The sequence below is a fragment of the Prunus avium genome, chromosome 5 (assembly GCF_965620075.1).
Source record: "Prunus avium chromosome 5, drPruAviu1.hap1.1, whole genome shotgun sequence".
NCBI classification, from domain to species: Eukaryota; Viridiplantae; Streptophyta; class Magnoliopsida; order Rosales; family Rosaceae; genus Prunus; species Prunus avium.
Window position 1 is genome coordinate 19,407,707 of NC_142288.1, and position 15,168 is coordinate 19,422,874.

Below are 15,168 nucleotides of genomic sequence, written 5' to 3' on the forward strand. Positions count from 1 at the left end.
TTTGCTGAACCTCTATAAACACTTGTGTCATTTGTGCTTGGTTAATTTCTCTGTGTGTGTGTAAGACTCATCCATCATTGAGTTCTTTGTCCAAAGTCCATCAACAACAAGATCTTAAAAGGGCAGTGAGTTAGTCATTAATTCACAACAGACTTTTGTTTTATAAATGGATTTTATGTTATTAAAGTTTCAATATTTGATCTTGAAGGATTTATTTATGGCTATTACTTTCCGAGCAGGAATAATGAAATTATATATATGTTCTCGATTATATGTTATTATATTTAAATGCAAATGGCTTGGAAAGTAAGAAATGAGGTATTAATCATATTGAATGATTGGTTGAGGAATAAAATGGTAATTTCCAGGAAGGGCATGTATTTTGTTTTTAAACCACCATAGGTACCCAAAAATGTTGCCTTCGGATAAATTGTTGCCTTCGATTATAATGATGTCCAAGGACATCCCAGTTGCCTTCAGATGAGTCAGTGCGCGTTTGACAATTGCCCACAAGTTCGGGGACGCTCAAACTTTGTGGTGCTAGGAATGCGGCTCGGGTGGACCAAGTGTCCTCTGAGTCTTGCAAGGAATGCGGCTCGAGTAACTTTATGCTACCGAGACCTGCTAGGAGGAATTGACGGATTTATGATGTGTACACCTAGGTGGAAGGAAATTGTTTCCCTTTATTAATCTCATATATTTTGTTAATGTTTCACTGAATATATGCTCAGCTATATATATGAGGATTTGCATGCCTGAATTTTCATACGGATATTGAACATGGATCTGATTAAATTTTCTAAATGTTTTAACAGCCGGGTTAGTATGTTGATACCTTATGTTCTAAAACTTTATTTTGTCCACTCACGTTTTTCAATGTTTTGCGCCCCCAGGCAGTAGTCGTGTACGGGGACATCACCACAGGGCCGTCACTTTCCTCCATCCATCTCCTCCGCTACGTAGGAGTTTTTTTTGTATTTATACTGTTATCTTAAATTCTGAATTAGTTGCTCTGAAGATTTGCCCAAAGATTTTCTGTATGGCCTCAGGCCGGTTAGTTGGTTAAGTTGTTTGGATGTAAGTTGAAAGCATGCTGGCGGTTGTGATGTTTTCTTTTATATATGTATGCTTTCCAACATGTGAAAATTTGGGAAAAGATTCAGTTTACAGAGGAGACTCTGCCGAATTTTCGGCAGATGTCAAACCTAAAAAGAATTTGGATTTTAGTAAGAAGGGCAAATTAGTCATTTGTGCCTGACACCCGCCAGGTGTCGGATACACACAGGGTTCGACTCGGATTCCAAAATGGAATTTGGGTCGGGTCTTGTCAAGTACGATATGCCCATAAAGCATAAGTTAGTCTCAATGACCAATCCTTCCGAGTCGGATTCACCGTCTTTTACAAAATTTGCTTGATTTCCCTGTTTGCAAGTTTAGCTTGGCCATTTGTCTATGGGTGGTATGGAGTGGAAATCTTATGGGTTATCCCATATTTTTTCATCGAAGCTTCAAATAGTCGGTTGCAAAAATGTGATCCTCCATCACTGATGATCGCTCTAGGAGTACCAAACCTGGACAATACATTTTCTTTCAAAAATTTCAAAACAGTCTTATCACTACAACAAAAAAGTGGCAACAGTCACCATTATTTGGTGACATTTGGTGACTAATGCTGGGGTGACTAAAGCTTTAGTCAATTTGCATGCTTTTTTAAAAAATGGTCTATGAATGAAGAGTTGAAAAATAGACGGTTTGGATCGTTGAAAAAACATTTCACAGGGGACCTTAAAGGGTGTCCCTCAAATAAACCCCTCAATAAAAGGAACTATATATATATATATATATATCTATTGATCTTGATTACAAGCCACTCTTTTCCATCGGAAAATTACAAATTCATGGGGGCTATTCGGGTGCTAGGGGCTTTAAATTTTTTTAAAACAACTTTCTAATTATTAAAATGTTTTATAAACAGTTTTTTAAAATTTAATTTAAAATTTGAAAATTTTTAATAGCTAAAATATCTAAAATACTCATGCCACGTAAGCAAGTTAAAAGTTTTACTGATCAAACTAACGGAAGGGGGTAACGAGGGACACAAAAATAAAGCACAGGGGGCATATTGACTCAATTTGAAATGTAGAGGGCAAAGTGAGAATTTTGAGAGGATGTATGAAAAGTTGAACCTTTGGTGGTGACGATAGAAGCACGAGTCCGGGTAGCCGGGTCAGCAAGATTGACCGCATGCTTCTATGAGTCTGCAATAAGGGGGAAATCGTAGGGGTTTCTGACATCGCACCGGAAGTAAGATGTGATATAAGAATGTGAGGAATTTTGATTGGAGGAATTTCATTTGAGGAATTTGATGTAGGAATTGGAATTTGAGAGGTATGTGTATAAGATTTGAGGGTATGTGTTTAGAGATTTTGATAAGAGGATTTGAGGACTTTAGATTTGAGGGATTTGGATTTGGGGAAAATATGAGGAATTTGATTTAGGGTTTTGGATTTGATTATGAGAAATTTGATATAAGGGTTTAGAGACAACCTAGGATTGATTGCTCTAATACCATGCTAAAATATGAATATGGTTTGAATACTTTAGGTTAGGTTTTATTCTTCTCCATAAGAAGGTATATATAAGAGTTTACATGAGTGCTTTACAAGGAAATAGATACAGTAATCAATTAGGATAATATCTCCTAATTATACAATGATTTGTCAACTATATAGAATATGAAAGTAAATCCCTTAATTAATCAAGGAAATAAATCTCCTTGACTAATTAGGAGACTCACGTCAACATGATATGGGATTGAAAATGCCAAATCCAAGCGGAGCACTGCAGGCCCTCACCATTTTACATGCTCTTTTCTTGTTTATTTCAATATGTAAGACTTATGAAACAGAAGGACACCTACACCAAAATGCAATTGGACAAAGTTCGAGATGAATGACCAAGTCATATGTTAGAGTGGCTTTGAGTTTGAACTATTAGCATCCCCCTTCATTTTACATGTTTTTTTATATAGTATTTTGCTTATATATAGACAAGAATAGACAATATGTGGGGTTGGAAAGATTGTGATTCATGGAAATGTTGAATGGTGAGAAGTTTGCTTGGTGCCTTTCTTTTGGAAGCTTTGTGTTCAGGTGTTGCTATGTATGTTGGGATGTGGGTTTCAGTTCATGTGAACATTCTAGTCTCTAGTGTTGCAAGACGGTCTGCAAGGGAGGCATTGCAGGCAGCCACACCACCAAAGCCGGCCTTGGGGGTGGGCGAGAGGGGCCTTGGCCATGGGCCTCCAATTAAAGGGCCCAAATTTTTATATATATATATTATATATATACTATTATCCAATTTATTAAAATAAAATAGAAACAACACGCGATTAAGTTAGGTTTCTTCGTTTCCTTTTCATAGAAGGTTTCTTCCTTTCCCACGCAAAAATAAAAACAACACGTGCGAAAGGCAATTCCTCTCTTAGTTAGTTTATCCATGGAAGAACTCTATTTAATCCACCCATCTCTTAATAATCCACCACCATATTTTTCTCCGTTTTCTCCTTCTCTCTTCAATCCATCCATTATTTTCAGTTTCTCTCATCGTTTTTTTCTCATATCATATTGTGACTGTTTGTGCCTAATAAATCACGGCCATGAACTGGCCGAAGGAGCCCTTTTATCTCGGCCCTTGCACCTTCTCGAGAAACTGAAAATGCAGCGTTTCATCGAGATACTTGGCCTTCCAGAGAAACAAGAGAAAAATTGCTAAGGCACGATTATCTCGGCCTCTATTAAAGGCCGAGGCCGAGATCGAGCAAAGTCACGGCCAAAGGCATTAAAATCAGATCATCACGTGACAGCAGGGTCCCACGCTTCATTTAATGAAGCAAGGCCTCTGTTTATTGCAGCAAACCCTGTGGCCAAGAATGAGCATTTAATGCACGAGGGAAGGTGGGAAGTGATTGAAGTCAGGATTTGGTGACAGGGATCAGAGTGATTAGATGCCAACATTCTCACAAAGCTTCTTGCAGCTTGAGAGATTAGGTGACCAGCCACCAGTGCAATAAATGCGTCTCCACGGCCAGAAGCACAGAACCTACGATCAGGGCGGCGGCCGAGATTCACCAGGATTTCAGGGGGTCACAGCACCATACTTCACGATCCCAAATGTCGATTAGACTGCCCACTTGCGCTAATCAGGATCCACTATGCAGATTTTCAGCCTCGATTACCCCTCCAGGAACTCTACCTATAAATACAAGACTCAGGACCACTTTCAAAGGGTTCAAACACCAAACAAAAGCCTCCCACGGAGCAACTTATATTTTCCTGTAATGCACTTTCAATATTTTACTTGCTTTCCTAGGAGTAGTGATAGTTTGTAAGGAAGATTCATTCATCAATATATCATACGACCCTTGACTTTCAAGGCGCCGGAGCACCATCCTTGTTATTCGCTCACTCACCCCATATATCATACGACCGTCGCTCCTTGAGCAACGCGCCGGAGCACCGCCCGAAAACCCACCAACATCACCACTCAACGGCCTTGTAGTTCAGGCCGTGAACCTAAACACGCTAGACTAGTTCCTCTCTCGGCTACAATCGTTTGATTAGAAGACGGGTTCAAACAGGCCCACCACTTAACCATTCTATCCCCATCAACCCAACTCGACGCACGGTAGACCGTGCTGGCACGCCTGCGCACAACCGCACCGCACCCAAAAGCAGGAAACCGCGTGTTAACGCATATCCCCTCGGCCCGGAACTCCAGGCGGTGAGATTTGCGCGGCAGACAGTGACCCTAAGAATCAATCTCACACTAAAAGGCTCACAAATTGTCTTTGAGATTGATGGTGATCAAGAGGGGAGGAACATCCGAACATGAGAAACTGAAAAGGTAATCAAATTTATAATTTTTTATATATATATTGTGGGAGCAAATTTCCTCCCACGGGACTATTCGGTTGACAGATTGTCTGCCGCGCAAATCTCACAGCCTGGAGTTCCTGGCTGAGGGGATATGCGTTAACACGCGGTTTCCTGCTTTTGGGTGCGGTGCGGTTTGTGCGCGGGCGTGCCAGCACGGTTTACCGTGCGTTGATGAATTGATGAGTGTTGGATGGTTGAGTGGTGCGCCTGTTTGAACTCGTCTTCCTAATCAAATGATTGTAGCCGAGAGAGGAACTGGTCTCGGCTGTTAGGTTCACGGCCTGAACTACAAGGCTGTTGAGTGATGGTGTAGGTGGTGGGTTTTGGGCGGTGCTCCGGCGCGCTGCTCAGGGAGCGACGGTCATATGATATATGGGGTGAGTGAACAAACAACAAGGATGGTGCTCCGGCGCCTTGAAAATCAAGGGTCGTATGATATATTGATGAATGGGTTTTCCTTACAATCTACCATTACTCATAGGAAAGCAAGTAAAGATATTGAAAGTGCATTACAGGAAAAAATAAGTTGCTCCGTGGGAGGCTTTGTTTTGGTGTTGAACCCTTTGAATGTAGCTCGAGTCTTGTATTTATAGGAAGAGTCCCTGGAGGAGTAATCGAGGCTAAAAATCTGCATGGTGGAGCTGGATTGGAGCAAGTGGGCAGTCCAATCGACATTTGGGATCGTGAAGTATGGTGGTGTGACCCCAGAAATCCCGGTGAATCTTGGCCGCCGCTCTTGATCGGGTTCTGAGCTTCTGGCCGTGGAGACGCATTTATGGCCTGGATAGCTGGTGAACCAATATCTCAGGCTGTTAGAATTCTTGTGAGAATGTCCACGTCTAATCACTCTGATCCCCATCACCAAATTCTGTCAAATGAAACGACGATCTCTAGATTCTCGACGTGTCATCGCGCCCTTAATTCGCACGAGTTATCATTTTGCCTTGCCAATCGAAACGTCGGCCACCATGTCTCTGTCATAATTTCGCGTGCTCTGAGTGCGCTGTCAGGCCGTTTCATCTTTCGAGATCATACCTCATACCTCTGTTTTGAACTCCAACGCCAGTATAAAACCCAAACTCCTTCACTTTTTCCTTCACACTCCCAAGATCTCTGAGTTCATTTCTTCGAAGGTTCATACTGTCCTTCCCCAGTTTTCTTAATCCTCGTTCCTCAAACTTAAAATTATCATCCAGCAAACTTCCTTCTTGCTTTAATCGCTCTGGAACCCTTCTTTGATTCCTGGGCTTCGCCCTCCCTTATTTCCAAACTGCCCTAATGGTCTTTATTGCAGCTTCCTCAAAACCAGGGAGCCAAACCTGCTGAGTCGCATGACTTGGCGATTTGGCCTGGTCCAGATGACTTGGCAGTTTGATGAGGGCGAGAAGATCTGGAATGATGACCTCGACGTGGCCGAATTCATGTGGCTGAAAACTCGGGTCACATCTATGGCCGGAGTGACGGCCTTTATCAAGGCTGGAGTGATGGCTTCCACCATAACCGGAATGACGACCGCTTACCATGTCCAGAGTGATGGCCGTGACCACGGCCTGAACGACGGCCGCTGCCACTGCCGGAATGGCGACTGCTTACCACGGCTGGAGTGGCAACGGCCTTCCGTGTCCGGAGTGAAGCCCCTTGTGCTTTCCACGGCCAGAAGTGAAGCCCTGGCTTTAGGCTGGCCGTGGCTGATGGCGATATATAGATGGCGACTGCCCTGCCTCGGGGGAAGGCATCGGATTGTCTCGTAAGAAGACCAAGGAGTCGAAGCGCGTAAATTTAGGATGCGATTTTTTCTTATGTGTGTTTGTACTCGGCCAGGACCTGGCCGTCTTCTTGTAAACGCACCCCCCTTTTCAACCCAAATGAATAAAATGAAGTATGATTTCCTTTAGTTTGCCTTCGTTATGTTGCATACTCCACTTTGGTATTTGCAAATTTCATAACCTTTCCGCGGCCGTCTCCCATAATGACGGGATATATCTCTTCAAATATTGGCCGTTGATCGGCAAGTTATGCCGTTCCCCATCTCTATCTTTTAACTGAAATGCACCTCGGCCAAGAATTCGTTCGATAATGAACGGTCCTTCCCAGTTGGGCGAAAGCTTTTTGCTTAACCCTTTTGTTGTAAGCCCTCACCGCGATTTGCTTTTGTGCCTGCATCAGGTTATGGGCGTCGAGTCTAGATTGCTCCAAATCTTCCAACTCCTGAGCCATGGCTTGTGCATAACCCCCCCTTCACACTCAGGCTGCTCGGCCACACGAAGAGACCGAACTTTTAACTCCATCGGGACGATGGCATCGTGACCGTAGGTTAAAGCGTAAGGAGATGTGCCCATGGCCGACCGTTTTGAGGTTCGGTAAGCCCAAAGAGCTTCGGGGAGCAAGTCATGCCACGCCCTAGGTTTTTCCTCGATCATCTTCTCAAGGATGCCCTTGATTACTTTGTTACTTGCCTCGGCCTGTCCGTTAGATTGAGGGTAGTAAGGCGTCGAGTGGATCAATTTGATTCCCATTTTCTCGGTGTACTCCCGTGTCTCGGCCGATGCGAATACCGGCCCGTTGTCGGCCGTGATAGTTTCTGGAATACCGAACCGATGAACGATATGATTGTCAAAGAATTTGACCACCTGTGCGCTGGATATTGACCGATAGGACTCGGCCTCGACCCATTTGGTGAAATAGTTGGTCGCCACCAAAATCCAAGCGTGTTGGTTGGATGCGGCCGGATGGACTTTGCCGATGATATCCACGGCCCACTCTCTGAATGGCCATGGTTTGGTAACCGGGTGAAAGGCCTCGGCCGGTACCCTTTGTATGAGGCTGTAGATTTGACACTTGATACATCCCTTTGCATACTCTATGCAATCTTTCAAAATGGTCGGCCAGTAATAGCCGTGCCTTCGAACCAACCACCTCATCTTGACCCCAGACTGGTGAGCACCACAAATCCCCTCGTGAGATTCACTCATGATAACCTTGATGTCTTCGGTGCTGGGACACAGGAGCAATAAACCGTCTGATCCCTTTCGGTACAGCTCATTCCGATAAATTAAATAACACCGAGCTTGGAACCGTGTAGTCCTTTCATGGCTGCCAGAAGGGTTATGCAGATACCTCACTATGGGGTAGCGCCAGTCGGCTTTGGCCGTGTCGATCTCGTCGGTGATATCGGCCGAAAACACTTCCGCTGTCATTCCTCGTTCGGCCAAGGCTGGCAAGGTACGCCTCTCGATTCTTATCACGCGATCACGGTCGGTGCTTGGGATGTTTACGCCAGACGCTACTTGGGCCATCTCATTGGCCTCGCCGTTTTCGGTGCGCGGTATATGAATAAAGGAAATTCTAGAAAAACCATCGGCCGTGTTGAGGGCCGTCACATAATACACGGCCAGATTCTCGCTCGTACATTGGTATTCCCCAGTTAACTAGTTAATCACCAGCTGAGAGTCGCCGTAGACCAAAACACGGGTTGCCTTCATTTCTTTCAAAATCTCGAGACCAATGATGAGCGCTTCGTACTCAGCCTGATTATTAGTGCATTTGAAATCGAGTTGGAAAGCGAACTGCCACTTCTGCCCTTGAGGAGATTCAATTACAACTCCGGCTCCTGACTTGGCCTCGGTGCTGGAGCCGTCAAAGTACATGGTCCAAAAATTCTTTTCCATGCGGGCCATACCGATCTCGACCTCCAACTCCTCCTCTTGTCCCTGGGCCGGGTGATGAGCCAGAAAATCGGCCAAAGCCTGACCCTTGACCGATTTCTGAGCCACGTATTGAAAGGTAAATTCGGACAATGCCATCGTCCACTTTCCAATTCGGCCGCGTATGATCGGCCGGGTAAGCATATATTTGATGAGATCGGTCTTAGAGATGATTTGAACAACCGAAGGAAGCATATAATGCCGCAACTTGGTGGCCGCGAAATAAAGCGCTAGCCATAATTTTTCGATCGGCGAATAATTCAATTCGGCCGTGTTGAGGGTGCGGCTTAGATAGTGTACTGCTTGTTCCCGCCCAGACTCATTGTTCTGAGCCAGCAGACAGCCGATAGAGCCCTCTGAAGCCGAAATGTAAAGCCTCAATGGTTTTCCCCTTTTCGGCGGCATAAGGACCGGCGGCTGGGACAAGTATGTCTTGATGTCATCGAGGGCCGCCTGATGTTCGGCCCCCCATACGAACCGTTCCGTGTCTTTGAGTTTGAGCAAGGGAGACAACGGCCGAATTTTTCCCGCCAGATTGGATATGAAACACCGTAAAAAGTTCACCTTACCGAGGAAGGACTGGAGCTCCTTCTTAGTCCTCGGCGGAGGGGCCGCCATAATGGCCGTAGCCTTATTTTTATCCACCTCGATTCCTTGTTGGTGAACCAAGAAACCGAGGAAATTCCCGGCGGTGACGCCAAAAGCACATTTCTTCGGGTTCATTTTTAGGCCGTGTGCTCGCATCCGGTCAAAAGCTTGTCGAAGATGGCCTACGTGGTCGGCCCTGGACGGGGACTTTACAACCACATCGTCGATGTAGACTTCAACGGTTCGGCCTATAAGGTCGTGAAAAATAAGGTTCATGGCTCTTTGGTATGTCGCGCCGTCATTTTTTAGGCCGAACGGCATGACCACCCACTCATAGGTTCCGATTGCTCTTGGACATCTGAACGCCGTTTTGTGAATATATTCCTCGGCCACAAAAATCTGGTTGTAACCCGCATGGCCGTCCATGAAAGACAGGAGTTCGTGCTTTGCGGCTCCGTCCACCAGGAGATCTGACATAGGCATGGGATATTCGTCTTTGGGGGTCGCGAGGTTCAGATTTCGGTAATCGGTGCAAACCCTCAAAGCCCCAGACCTCTTCAATACCGGATGAGTGATGTTTGCTTTACAGAATTAGTGATGAGTGATGTTTGCTTTACAGAATTATTGATACTTCAAGGAGAATAGCTTCCAGAAGAAAATACACTACCTTCCTCTATGTATGAGGCAAAAAAGACTTTGTCTGCTTTAGGGATGAGTTATGAGAAAATCCACACATGTCCCAATGACTGCATTTTGTATCGGAAGGAGTATGAGGATGCAACTAATTGTCCTACTTGTGGAATCTCAAGGTGGAAGGAAACCAAAGATGGGTTCTTGAAAGAGGGTGTGGCAGCGAAGGTGGTGTGGTATTTTCCTCCAATTCCAAGGTTTAAAAGGATGTTTCAATCACATAAGACAGCTAAGAGTTTGACTTGGCATGCTGCAAGAAAATCAGTTGACGGTCATATGTCTCATCCAGCAGATTCCCCGTCTTGGAAACTTGTTGATGATAAATGGTCCGACTTTGGTAATGAGCTAAGAACTTGAGATTGGCTCTCTCATATGATGGATTCAATCCCCACAGTTCTTTAAGTAGCAGATACAGTTGTTGGCCAGTTATGTTAGTTACATATAATCTCCCACCATGGCTATGCATGAAGCGGAAGTTCATGATGTTGACCTTATTGATTTCCGGTCCTAAACAGCCTGGAAATGATATAGACCTCTACTTAGAGCCTTTGATTGATGATTTAAAATCTCTGTGGGATGGGATTAGAGGAGTGTATGATGCCCACATAGGAGAATACTTTACACTCAGAGGTGTATTACTGTGGACAATTAATGATTTTCTTGCCTATAGAAACTTATCTGGTTGTGTTGTTAAAGGATATAAAGCTTGTCCAATATGCGGTGATGATACACCTAGTCACACGTTGAAAAATGGCCACAAAATTTGTTACATTGGGCATAGAAAATGGTTACCAATCAATCATCCATATAGGAGGCAACGTGCAGCTTTTAATGGGAAACCTGAATATGGCATGCCTCTCGAGCCATTAACCAGAGAAGAAGTGCTGCATATGGTTGAAGATATTAATTACATGTGGGGCTCGAAAAACCCTAGATGTTATGCACATTGAGAAGAATGTTATCCACATCAAGACCACTTATCCAAAATTTAGAAAGAGAACAAAATGGCTACAAGATAAGCACAATAGCACTTTCATTCAATGGCTACGCTTTAAGGTATATATGTTATTGAATGACATATTGAACTTTTAATTTTCTTTCTTTCTATATATATGTTAGATTGAATTAAGATATATGTTTAATTTGCAGGTTCAAAGTGAACTTAATGGGGAAGACAATAATGCCGTATCAGAAAATTTGAGGTGGTTAGCAACTGGTCCAAGCATGGCAGTGCCATCATATAGGAGCTATCTTATTAATGGTGTAAAATTTAACACCAAGGCACAAGATGATGTGCGAACTGTCCAAAATAGTGGAGTTTATTTACTTGCACATACTATGCAAGTTGCTAGTGCCAAGGATAAAAACCCTATTGTCTCCAATATGGGTTTTTATGGGGTTATTCAAGAAATTTGGGACCTTGACCACCAAAAGTTTAGAATCCCAGCTTGAGGTGTGATTGGATAGATAACACTTCGGGCCTTGTAGTCGACGAACTTGGATTTACCCTTGTAGATCTGAGTAAAATTGGACATAGGAATGACCAATTTGTTATGGCTTCTCAAGTCAAACAAGTATTTTCTGTTGACGACCCAATGCATCGTGGTTGGTCGGTAGTGTTATCAATGCTTAATAGAGAATATAATGATGTTATTGGTGATGATGTGCTAGGTGATATTAGAATTGAGTGTGAGCCATTTACTAGAGGGATACCAAATGTTGACACATTTGATGACCTAGTGGGTGAGTTTGGGAGTGAGGATATTAGAGATGGGTGTGAAGATATATGGATTGATTGATTGTTATAATGTATGACATTAGTTATGCAGTTAATTGCATGACATTAATTAATAGCTCTGTATATCATTTTAATTCCGATCACATTTTCATTCTGCAGGCTTTGGGCACGACAAATCGAAAATTAAAAATAATGGGTTAAAGCTGAAAATACAACGGTCAAGTTACAAAAATCGCAAAAAGAGACGTCTACAAAACAACCAACGTCGGGTTTTCACAAACGACGTGGAATGACAATGCAAAAATGAAATAAAAACAGTCATTTGAAAAAGAAAACACGTCGGTTAATTAAAATTAATTTCAAAACGGTTAATAAATATTAACAACAACGATGGTAAATAAAATAATCAACGACGAACAATAAAGAATAACACGACGGCAGAGCTCAAACCGACGAATTTACGGATATAATCAATTGATGATTACCGTCGTAAAAACATTGTTGCACGTCAGTTCTAATTAAACAATTGACGTCTCAGAGAATACACACGTCAAAAAAGGTTATAAAAGAGACTTAACAAAGACTAGCCACGTGATGGAATAAATAAATCACCGACGTAGTAAGTACATAACAACGTCGAATAATTGGATTCTTGGGACATAGTAAATTTCTAACCACGACCTTCATTTTACAATAACCGACGTCAAATCCATAATTCAAGGCGTTTCCTTACTTCTTAACGACGGTTAGGCTAAAAGCAATGACGTCTCAGAGATTACACACATCCAAGTGGCTCACAAAAGAGACTTTTAAAATGCCAACCACGTCAAAGTCTATAAAAACCGACGTTGTAAATTACTAACCACGTCCCAAAATGTGACTCCTAGGCCATAGTAAATGGATTAAACATGACAGGTATTTTAATTAACCGACGTGTAATGTTAAATCCACGTCGTTTATTTCTCTATTCAAGCCGTCAAAATCATTTTCAATGTCTGTGGTGACCTAAAGGGTCGTAGTTATTTGTTTTTTTACGTCAGTCCAAGTAAATATGTGCCATGTTTAATCTTTCAAACGTCACTTTTTTTGACAAAAGTGACGTCTAATTTACCATGTTATATGTTTTAGACGTCAGTTTTTTAATTTAGTGAACGTAGTATATATTAACCACGACAGTTTCTACGTTTTACACGTCGGTTTTATTTTAATTAGAGCCGTTGATAATCATATTTACGTCGGGTTTGTAGTTGTTTTTGACATTTAACATTATTTAAACGTCTGTGTTTTACTAAAACCGTCGTCTAATATAGTCGAATGTTGTCTTTTTATGCTTTTATGTATGAAGTAGATGTCGATTTTAGTATTTTTTATGACGTGTAATATATTAACGACGTCGGTTATTTTCCGTCGTTATTTTATGTGTTAAAAGATGGCGGTCGATTTCACGTCGGTTTTAAAACATGCCATACGACGGTGGATTCCCGTCGTCTATTTCGTTTTTTGTAGTAGTGTTTTTTTTCGTTGTATCTTGCATGTATTCATCCTGAGATGCTGATGGATTCCTTAGGCATCCGACAATTTCCTTTAAATTGAATTCAATTTTGGACATCAATAATATGGTTGAAAAAATTTCATTGGTGTTTATGATATATATTTGGTAGTCAAAGTCTCCATAGTCTATTGTTTATATGGGTGAGTGAATTTTGGGGAGAGCACACATCTTCCTGCAAAAATGAGATGAATGTCAGATTTTTTTTACATAAGCGTAACAAAAGTAGTTTAAAAAAAAATATCTATAAAAATAATGTAATGTGTTATATTTTAGGTTGTAAGATAATTCTAATGGGTAAGATTATAGGTAAATAACTTTTAAATGCTTGCGCTACACTATATATATAGTACTTATATAAGTACTATATATATAGTGTAGGTTGGCATCATGAACCCTAATCTAATATATATAATATATATTTGGTATGCCCCTTGCCCTCCCTCTCCATGGTATTGGGATCATGAACCCTAATCTAATCCCGTATAGGTTGTAACTAGTTTATAATTACTTAAGAATTCAATTAATAGATTATAGATTGTCATGCCCCAAAATCTGGACACGTGACAGCACACACCTTGAAAATCCCGTCGACTAAACCAGAGCCTTGATGAATAAGGCCATATGTCAATAGATTGAATGTTATCTATGCCTGCCGGCCGCTGCAAGAAGAGGAGTGTGTACAGTTGAACAACCCTTAAACATTGTCAAGTGAGACAAAAGTAAACCACAAATGGAATGTGAATAGAGAAAACCAGTTTCTATAGTACTGCACCAATTCACATATGTACAAACAGAAGCCATTCCATCCATTTGGTTAGGCTCTGAAGGTTCCTCCATCCAATTATCTTCTTCAGTCCCGATGAAGCATAACAATAGAATTCTGTATACCAATTAACACATGGACCTTTTATATATATAAATTGTTATGGTTCAATAAGAATTAGTTATACAATTTAATTATATTGTATTATTTATAAATTTTAAAAAATTAATTAATTAATGTTCAAAAGGCATACGCCTCACTACTTCAAGACTTACGCCTCGCATAGCATGATTAAAACGCCTCACATCAACGCCTCGCCTTTCAAAACATTGATTATGATAGCTCTTGTATTCCTTGATGGGCTAGGAATCTTGAGCTAATGCATATAAATATCAAGTCCCTGCTCAGACGATCAGACCAGCAAAAAGGCATTCAAAACCCCATCTAGAATAATAGCTTAAAGGATCATTCTGAGTAGAAGAACTTGGTTACTCTCTGTTCAACTATCACGGCAGCTCCAATGGCTCACGATCAAGATTAGTGTTTTAATATATGCAGCTTATATAGTTTACATCAATATCCCAAAGTAAGTACTGTTTTGAGTCAGCATCCGTGGCTAATTGTTTTTCAGCCACAAATATACTGTGCCATGCGTTTGGTGCCACAGATTAACAGTAAGTGTGTGGCTATTACATCAGCAGTCGCCACCATTCAGATGCAGTGGCTAGGAAAACAGGGGCTACAACTCAATTTTCTATTTAAATGGGATGACTGCGGGCCGGTCCGACCAATTGGACACCTCTAAATGGATGGATGAATTACATTGGAACTTGGAGAACCAAGGCTAATTTTGGTTAATTATTTATCTGTGGCTGCCAACCAAAATCATAGATTGAAGAGTGAGTGAAAATTTCTACAGTTTTAAAAATAAAATACAATAAAATGGATGAAAATAAAAAAAATTCGGGATCTATATGACCACAAAAGTAGGGTACGTTCCCTATTTTCTAGTTAGTGTTTGTTTGATGACTTGTGGGGCTCAGAGTTAGTTATTTAATCATCTTGATATCAAATTTGTTGTTAATGGTGCTGGGTTTCACTCAGAAATAAAATGATGATGAATGATAGTATTGATGATCTCCCAGAGCTTTTATTGGTTGAAATCATTTGTCGACTTTCTTGTATTAAGTTTGTTT